This window comes from Hemiscyllium ocellatum, chromosome 1 (genome assembly GCF_020745735.1).
Source record: "Hemiscyllium ocellatum isolate sHemOce1 chromosome 1, sHemOce1.pat.X.cur, whole genome shotgun sequence".
NCBI classification, from domain to species: Eukaryota; Metazoa; Chordata; class Chondrichthyes; order Orectolobiformes; family Hemiscylliidae; genus Hemiscyllium; species Hemiscyllium ocellatum.
In genome coordinates, this window is record NC_083401.1 from 157,738,920 (window position 1) to 157,749,355 (window position 10,436).

The window sequence follows — 10,436 nt, forward strand, 5'->3', positions numbered from 1 at the left end:
TCCTTATATTTGAGTGGGCCTCCTGATCTGAAGGTCTCACCCCTGGTTTTAAGCAAGTTCGGTATGTCCTGATTAATCCAATGTTTCCTGTTGGGGAACACCCTGATTGACTTCCTCGGTATGCAGTCCTCCACGCACTTGCTGATAAAGTCTGTGACGGTGGTAGTGTACTCATCCAATGTACCTGCGGCCTGTTTGAACACGGCCCAATCAGCCGATTCCACACAGCACCAGAGTTGATCCTCTGCGTCCTCCGACCGGCACTAGACCTGTATCCGCGAGGGGGTCCACATGTAAGCCTGTTTTGCCTGTAAACTTCCGCAGTGATTCTTGTAGATACTACACACTGTTGTTACTGAACATTGACGTGGAGTGATGTTTGTGAGTGTGGTGCTAATCAAGCAGTCTGCTTTGACACTTGATGGTGTCAAGCTTCTTGAGTTTTATTGGAGCTGCACCCGTCCAGGTAAGTGGACAGTATTCCATCACTCTCCTGACTTGTGTCTTGTAGATGATGGCCAAATCTTGGAGGAGTCAGGAGGTGAATTATTTGCTGCAGTATTCTTAGCCTCTGATGTATACTCATGGCCAATGTATTTATATGGCAAGTCCAGTTCAGTTTCTCATCAATGGTAACCTCCAGAATGTTGATAGTGGGTGATTTAGTGATGGTAATACCATTGAATGTCAAGGGCTGGTGATTCGATTGTCTCTTAGTGGAGATGGTCATTGCCTGGCATTTATGTGGTGTGAATGTTACTTGCCACTTGTCAGCCCAAGCCTGGATATTATCTTGTTGCATTTGGACATGGACTGCATCAGTGTTTGAGGAGTCGCAAATGGTGTGGAATTGTACAATCTTCAGTGAATATCTTCACTTCTGACCTTATGATAGAGGGAAAGTCATTGATAAAGCAGTTGAATATAGTTAGACCTTGGACACTCCTCTGAGGAACGCCTGCAGAGATGTCCTGGAGCTGGGATGACTGACCTCCAATATCTGAAACCATTTTTCGATGGGTCAGGTACGTCTCCAACCACTGGCGAGTTCCCCTTCTGATTCTCATTTATTTCAATTGTGCTAGGGATCCTTTTGATGGCACAATGGGTTGAAAGTGGCCTTGATATCAAGGGCTGTCATCCTCACTTCACTTCTGGAATTCAGCTCCTTTGTCCATGTTTGAACCAAGGCTGCAATGAAGTCAGGAGCTGAATGGCCCTGGCAGAATCCAAACTGGACATTATTGCTGAGTGCATCCTGTACAAAAACACGGATAGTGACATCTTCCATCACTTGACTGACAATTGAGCATTGACTGATGGGACAGTAATTGACTGGATTGGTTTTGTCCTGCTTTTTGTTTACAGGACATATCTAGACAATTTTCCCCATTGTCAGATAGATGCCAGTGTTGTAGCTGTAATGGAACAGCTGGGCAATAAGTTCTGTAGCAGGACCCTTCAGTACAATTACTGGAATGTTGACAGAGCCCATAGCTTTTGCAGTACGCAGCAGCTCCAACAATCTCTTGATGTTATGTGGAGTGAATCAAATTAGTTGCAGACTGTTGTCTGTGATGTTGGGTACCTTTGGAAGCCAAAATGGATCATCCACTTGATGCTTCTAGCTGAAGATTGGTCCGGCTTTATCTTTTGCACTAAGGGGCTGGGCTCTTCCATGATTAACAATGGAGATATTGTTAAAATCTCATCCTCCAATGAGTTGTTTGATTGTCTACCATTATTCACAACTGGATATTGCAAGACTGCAGAGCTTAGATCTGATCTGTTGGTTCTGACATCGCTTACCTCGGTCTATCACATGCCTTTCACCTTATATGGCATGCAAATTGTCCTATTTTATTGATTCACCAGGTTGTCATTTCACTTTTAAGTATGTCTATTCTCTATCATTAGATCATTATCTCCCCTGTATATTGTACACATTGAAGGCATTGATTCTGCTTTCACAGTCTAAGACACGCTTCTTGTTCCCAGTCATTAGTTCCCAGGGCAGTGATTGTTACAGCCTGTAATGACTTTGACTTGCAACATAATAAGAAGTCTGAATTGAGACAGTTCAGAGGAAGGCAGCTGCTCAAAGAGGGAGGAGGTGGGAAACAACTCTCCTGTCTCAACCTCACTGAGGAGTATTACTTCTGATATCTGCACTTCAATAAGGGAGTGCTCACTGACATTTGCAACTTATTGTAGGCAATGCCAAAGCACACAGCTATCTAGATCTGTTGAAAGTAGCTAGCTTTTCTTTGGTGGCCCAGTGGTTAGCACTGCTGCCTCACAGCACCAGGGACCCGGGTTCGATTCCTATCTCTGTCTGTGTGGAGTTTGCACATTCTCCCCGTGTCTGCGTTGGGTTTCCCCCACAATCCAAAGATGAGCAGGTTAGGTGAATTAGCCATGCTAAATTGCCCATAATGTGAGGTGCATTAGGCAGAGGTAAATATAGGCTAGGGGAATGGGTCTGGGAGGGTTACTCTTTGGAGGGTTGGTGTGGGCTTGTTGGGCCGAAAGGCCTGTTTCCATACTTCAGGAAATGTAATGTGAACTAAATCATGACGAGTCAGCCTCTGGAAAACATCTTGTTTAAGATTCATTAAAGGATGAATCTGCATTAGACCAGTGTTGATTTAGATATATAGTACATGTTGTTCACTCATCTTAGGAGGTAATCACTTGGATAGAGGTAAAAGCTTCATTTAACTTTCCTGACGGTGTCTGTGTGTGTCAGGTTTACCATGTTTACTGTCTGACTGGGGAGTACAAGCTAGAACCTTGTGGCTGCTTCCTGAGGATTTGTTAACAAGCTTGTATGCCATGGAAAGAACTCTGGAAGCTTCTTTGGTATTTTTCCTTGGTTGTCTCTTCTTCACATGATGCTGTGGTGTGTCGTGTTGGACCTTGGGTTTCTGTGGGTGACTGAATTTTATTTTACACATGTTAGTCCACTGTTCTTGTGTAAAACATAACTTTCATATGACATTTAATTCTGGGTACTGTCTAGGTGGGTGAGACAGGATGTACCTAGTACAAGATTTGGATGTTCCATTCACCCTGTGGACAGCTGTAATAGTTGATGCAGAGTCAAACACTTCCACATCCTGCTGGCCGGCTCGAACTGCTTCGAGCTTATATCCTTCTTTTCATACAGTATCAAAGTATATTCTTCCACATTCAATTCCCACCCCTAGTTAAGGTTATAATGGATGACCCTCCTTCTCCACCTCTCCCCTCGTCGGAGAGGTGGTGACCCTCACCACCAATCAGCTCTCTCTAATGGGAGGGTAGCCCTATGATTAGGTAGGACTGTTGCGGCCATATCTGACCTTAAATTCCTGAGGTTCATTCAGAAGGATCTTTGATAAATTCCAAATGCCAACAGCCATGTTAGCCTCAATGAAATCACATTCGTTACATTTGACTTGACATCTGCCTAGGAACTGGTTGATCATTTCACCTGGTTATTGGCAACATGATGTAAACTCAAGTTGAAGCAAAATACTGCTGACGCTGGAGATCTGAAAGAATAAGAAAGAAAAACTCAGAGAAACTTGACAGAAGCTTATTAACAATAATATATTTCAATATTATTAACATTAATAAAAATATTTCTTTAATAATTTGCAGAATTACATAGACTTGATAGGAACAGATATGGATGATTTGGCTTCTTGAACCTGTTCCACCATTCAATAAGATCATGACTGATCTGTTTCGACTTAATTTCTATATTTCTCTCTACTCCTGAAATTATTTGATTCCCTTGCTGAACCTCTGCCTTAAAAGTATCCAATGTGCTTTCACCATCTTCTCAGGCAAAGAGTTCCAAAGTCCCGTAACACTCAGAGAAAATAAGTCTCCTCATCTCTGTCCTCAAAAGGCATCCCCTAATTTAAAACAGTGACTCTTAGTTCTGGAATAATCCACAAGAGAAAACATGTTTTCTATTTCAACCTTGTGAAAAGCATCAGGATGTTATACAACTCAATCAAGTCATTTCTTATTCTCTAAACACCAGTGAAAAAAGCAAGGTTTGTCTAACCTTTCCTCATAAAACAAGCCACTCACTCCAAGAATTAGTCTAATAAAACATCTTTAAACTTCTTCCAATGCATTTGCAAACTTCCTTGTATAAGGAGATCATATTACACACAGGAAAAAGACAATGTTGCCGAGGAGAATACTGAAGTATGGCTACTAGAGTAGACAGGACTGAGGTTCACAAGGGGGAGGTGTTAGCAATTCTGGAAAGAGTGAAAATAGATAAGTCCCTTGGGACGGTTTGTACTTATCCTAGCATTCTCTGGGAAGCCAGGGAGGAGATGGCAGAGTCTTTGGCTTTGATCTTTATGTCATCATTGTCTACAGGAATAGTACCAGAATACTGGAGGATCGCAAATGTGGTTCCCTTGTTCAAGAAGGGGAGTAGAAACAGCCCTGGTAATTATAGACCAATGAGCTTTACTTCGGCTGTGGGCAAAGTGTCGAAAATGTCGGATAAGACATAGGATTTATAACCATCTGGAAAAGACTAAGTGGATTAGGGATGGTCAACACGGTTTTGTGAAGGGTAGGTCATGCCTCACAAGCCTTATTGAGTTCTTTGAGAAGGTGACCAAACAGGTGGATGAGGGTAAAGCAGTTGATGTGGTGTATATGGATTTCAGTAAAGCATTTGATAAGGTTCCCCGTGGTAAGGTATTGCAGAAAATATAGAGGCATGGGATTAAGGGTGATTTAGTGGTTTGCATCAGAAATTGGCTAGCTGAAAGGTTGTTGGGAAATATTCATCCTGGAGTTCAATTACTAATGGTGCACTGCAGTGATCTGCTTTGGGGCCACTGCTGTTTGTTATTTTTATAAATGACCTGGATGAGGGCGTAAAAGGATGGGTTAACAAATTTGCGGATGACACTAAGGTCGGTGGAGTTGTGGATAGTGCCAAAGGACGTTATAGGTTACAGAGGGGCATAGGTAAGCTGCAGAGCTGGGCAGAGAGACGGCAAATAGAATTTAGTGCGAAAAAGTGTGAGGTGGTTCACTCTGGAAGGAGCAATGGAATAAAGAGTACTGGGCTAATGGTAAGATTCTTGGTAGTGTAGATGAGTAGAGAGATTTCAGTGTCCATGTTCATAGATCCCTGAGAGTTGCCACCCAGGTTGGTAAGGTTGTTAAGAAGATAAACGGTGCGTTAGCTTTTATTGGTAGCAGGATTGAATTTGGAGGCATGAGGTCATGCTGTAGCTGTACAAAACTCTGGTGCTGCTGCACTTAGAGTATTGCGTACAGTTCTGGTCACTGCATTACAGGAAGGATGTGGAAGCTTTGGAAAGGGTGCAGAGGAAGTTTACCAGGATGCTGCCTGGTATGGAGTGAAAGTCTTATGAGGAAAGGCTGAGGGACTTGAGGCTGTTTTCGTTAGAGAGAAGGTTGATAGGTGACTTAATTGAGACACATAAGATAATTAGAGGATTAGATAGGTTGGACAATCAGAGCCTTTTTCCTCGAGTGTTGATGGCTAGCACAAGGGGACAGAGATTGAAGTTGAGGGGTGATAGATACAGGACAGATGTCAGAGGTAGTTTCTTTACTCAGATACTAGTAGAGGCATGGAATGACCTGCCTGCTATAGTAGTAGTGCCCAGCTTTAAGTGCATTTAAATTATCTTTGGATAGGCATATGAATGAAAATGGAATAGTGTAGATTAGATGGGGCTCAATTTGGTTTCACGGTTGGCGCAACATTAAGGGCAGAAGGGCCTGCACTGCACTGTAATGTTCTATAACTGTGTACAAAATCCAAGATATGGGCTTAACAATGCCCTGCATAACTGAAATGCAAGATTAATTTTGCATTCAACTCTTCCCATAATAAGGGTTAGAATCCCATTAACTTTCTTGATTGCAATGCTGAACGTGCAGACTAACTCTCAGTGACTTATGAGAGATACCGAAATCCCTCTGTACCTTGGATTTAGGCAGTCGATCTCTGTTTAAGCAATAATCTGCTTTTTCTTCTTGTCAAAATGAGCAATTTCCAAATTACAGTCCACCTGCGCGATTTACACCCACTGACGCAACCTGCAATTATTATATTATGATATGATTATAATTCTGCAAAGCCATCGTCTATTTTCTTACCTATCTTTGTGTTATCTGTGAATTTAGCCATTGTGCCTTCACTCCCCTCATCTGAGTCATTGATGTCAATTGCAAAATGTCGAGACCCCAGCACAGACTACTGTAGAATCTGCTTGTCACAGGCTACCAATCTGACAAAGACCCACTCATACATCCTCTCTGCTTCCTGTTAGCCAGCTGAGCTTCTAATCAGATCACTATGTCACCCACGACAGTGTGAATGTTTATTATGCACAATGACCTTTAATATCTGCTCCAGCCAAAAACCGTGAAGAAATCCAAGTGCAGTACATCTCCCAGCATCCACTCCTTCAAAGAAGTCTAACAATAGGTTCAAAATGATTTCCCTTTGCTAAAAGCATGCTGAATCTTCTTGAGCACATTGGGTTTTTCTAAGTTTGCAGCTACAGACACTTTATTGATTAATTCTAACACCTTCCCCGAGACAGATGTCAAGCTCACTGCCCTAAAGAACATAGAACAGTACAGCACAGTACAGGCCCTTCAGTCCACAATGTTGTGTCAAGCACTTATCTTAATCTAAGATCAACCTAACCTACACACCCCTCAATTTACTGCCGTCCATGTGCCTGTCCAGCAGTCACTTAAATGTTCCTAATGTATCTGACTCTACTACCACCGCTGGCACTGCATTCCACGCACCCACCACTCTCTGTGTAAAGAACCTACCTCTGACATCTCCCCTAAACCTTCCTCCAATCACCTTAACATTATGACTGCTCGTGACAGTCATTTCTGCCCTGGGGAAAAGTCTCTGTCTATCTACTCTATCTCTGCCTCTCATCACCTTGTACACCTCTATCAAGTCACCTCTCTTCCTTCTCTCCAGTGTGAAAAGTCCTAGCTCACTCAACCTCTCTTCATAAGACAAGCCCTCCAATCCAGGCAGCATCCTGGTAAATCTCCTCTGCACCATCTTTAAATCATTTACATCCTTCGTATAATGAGGAAACCAGAACTGGACACAATATTCCAAGTGTGGTCCAACCAGGGTTTTATAGAGCTGCAGCAAAACCTTGCGGTTCTTAAACTCAATCCACCTGTTAATGAAAGTCAAAACACCATGAGCGTTCTTAACAATCATATCAACTCGGGTGGCAACTTTGAGGGATCTCTGTTCGTGGACCCCAAGATGTCTCTGTTTCTCCACACTGCCAAGAATCCTGTCTTTAACCATGTATTCAGAATAAAAATGAATCGCTTCACATTTATCCAGGTTGTACTCTATCTGCCACTTCTCAGCCTCACTCTGCATCCTGTCAATGTCTTGTTGGAGCCTACAACAGCCCTTGACACTATCTACAACATCATTGACCTTTGTGTCGTTGGCAACCTTACTAACCCACCTTTCCACTTCTTCATCCAAGTCATTTGTAAAAACTACAAAGAACAGAGGCCCAAGAACAGATCCCTGTGGGACACCACTGGTCACTGATGGCATGCACCCACACCTCCCCCCTCACTTCCCTCCAAAATACCCAATAAAGTGACTGCTCCTTTCCTGTTACTGACTTTGACCCATATTGACTCAGTAGACAAACCCTCCTCAACAACTTTCTTTTCTGCAGCTGTGATGCACCCTCTAATTTACAATGTGACTCCCCCTCCTCTTTAATTCCCTTCCCTGTTCTTCTCCCTGGAACATCCAGCAACCATTCCTGCCCCTGTGAAATCCATGTCTCTGTTATGGCCACAGCATCGTATTTCCGGGTACTAATCCATGCTGCAAGCTCATCACTCTTATCCCTGACTCTCCTTGCATTGAAACAGACACGTTTTAACCCATCCCTTTACTCTATCAACTGTGTATCCTTCCTGACAGACTCTCTGCATTCTATTTCTGCCAATTCAACAACTACTCTCTCCTCTGAGCTGTAGCTCTGGCTCCCAATCCCAGCCAATCTAGTTTAAATCCTCCCGAATTGCTCTAGCAAATCTCCCTCCCAGGACATTGGTTGCCCTCCAGTTTATGTGTGACCTGTCCTTCATATACAGGTCCCACCTTCCCCAATGATCTATGTATCTGAAGCCCTCCATCCTGCACCAGCCCTGTAGCCATGTGAATAGTTGCACTCGCTCCTTGTTCCTCACCTCACTAGCATGTGGCACTGGTAATAATCCTGAGATTGCTACTCTGCTTGCCCTGCTTTTTCACTAACCAACCTAACTCCCAGAAATCACTTTTTAAATCCTTATCCCTTTTCCTGGGCTATGTCATTGGTGCCAATGTGGACCATGTCTTCTGGCTGCTCACTCTCTCCCTTCAGGATCTTGAAGACTCGATGAGAGACATCCCGGACCCTGGCACCTGGGAGGTAACATACCTTCCGGGAGTCCCATTCACAACCACAGAATCTCCTGTCCATTCCTCTAACTATTGAGTCCCCTTCTACAAGCACTTTTCTACTCTCCCCCTTCCCTTCTGAGTGACAGAGCCAGGCTCAGTGCCAGAGACCTGGCCAATATGGCTTCCCCCTGGTAGGTCACCAGTTCCAAACAGTCTCCAAAACAGTATACTTATTATTGTGAGGAACAGCCACAGGGGATGCCTGCACTATCTACCTATTCCCTTTCCATCCCCGATTGTAACCCATCTACCTTTTACCTCTACCTGAGGTGTGACTCCCTCTGCCTCCCAGATGATCCGAAGCTCATCCAGCTCCAGCCCAGTTCCCTGACGTGGCTTCCGAGGAGCTGGAGTTGGGTGTCACTCCCGCAGGTGAAGTCAGTGGGGACGCTAGTGGTGTCCCTTACCTCCTACATCCTACAGGAAGTGTATGCAACTGCCCTAACATCTATTCCCACTATTCTGAGTTCCCAAAGAGACTTGTTAAAAAAAAATCTATTAATCTCATCGAATCGGTGCACAGAACCTTTTCTTCGGTTAGAGGAGGAGGATGGGTGGGAGACACTAACTAAGTAGTGTTTCGGGTAACGCAACCACCCAAATATATTGCCTCACTTACTCAGCAGTTCCATGTTCCCTTCTGCTCAGCGTGCGCTCCATCTATTCACGAGGTCAGTTATTGAAGGATTCATTTACCTTCCCAGCAGCCCCCTGGTCCTCGCTCTCACTGCTCCCGCTGCTGCTACATAAATGGAGGTTGCCAATCCCATGAGGTAAGTTATTAAAGGATTCATTAATCTTCCTGGCAGCCCCCAATCCTCGCTCTCGCTACCCCTGCTACTGAAAAAGAAGTTTCCAGTTTTCCTTTCTTGAATAGAAGGATTTTATTTTCTACTTTCCAGTCCAATGGAACTTTACTTAAATCAGACAAATTTCACTTAAACATATCCATTGTCTTATCAGTCATCTCTTTTAACACCCTTGGATGAATTCCATCTGGAACCAGAGACTTTACAGTTCATACCTCCATCAGTTTACTTAGTGCTGTTTCTGTTGTGATTATACTTTCACTAAATTCCTCTCATCCTTTCATTTTCTGATTTATATAGACTAGATTCGGTGCTTATTGATGTTTCATAGTTTCATTGTAATAGAAGTAGGTGTAGGCCATTTGGCCCATCAAGCCTACTCCACCATTCATTAAGATCATGTCTGATCTATCGAATCTAATATCCATCTTCTCAGCTCCTCCTACCTGCATTATCCCCATAACCCTTATTCCCCTACTATGCAAAACCCCATCCCACTTTCTCTTGAATATATTTAAAGAAGCTGCCTCTATTGCTTCCTTGGGCACAGAATTCCAGAGATTCACTACTTTCTGGGAAAAGCTGTTCCGCCTCAATTCTATTCTAAATCTACTGTCTCTAATGTTGAGGACTGTCCCCTAGTCCTAGTCCCACCCACCAGCAGAAACAACTTGCCTGCTTCTATTTTATCTATCCCTTTCATAATTTTATATCTTTATATCCCCTCTCATTCTTCTAAATTCTAGCAAATTCTGGCTCATAGGGTAACCCCCTCACCTCAGGATTCAACCTGAATGTCCTCTGCCATTATGTCCTTCCTCAAGTAAGGAGACCAGAACTGCACACAATACTCCAGGTGTGGCCTCACCAACACCTTGTACAATTGCAGCAGAGTCTCCCTGCTCTTAAATTCAATCCCTCCAGCAATGAAAGCCAATATTCCATTTGTCCTCCTAAATCCCTCAGCACAACAGCAAGTTGCAACCTTTCACCATTTAAATCATACTCTGACCTATTCTTTTTACTTTCAAAATGGATCAACTCACATTTACCGACATTGTACTCTATCTGTCAGACCCTTGCCCACTCACCTAACCTGT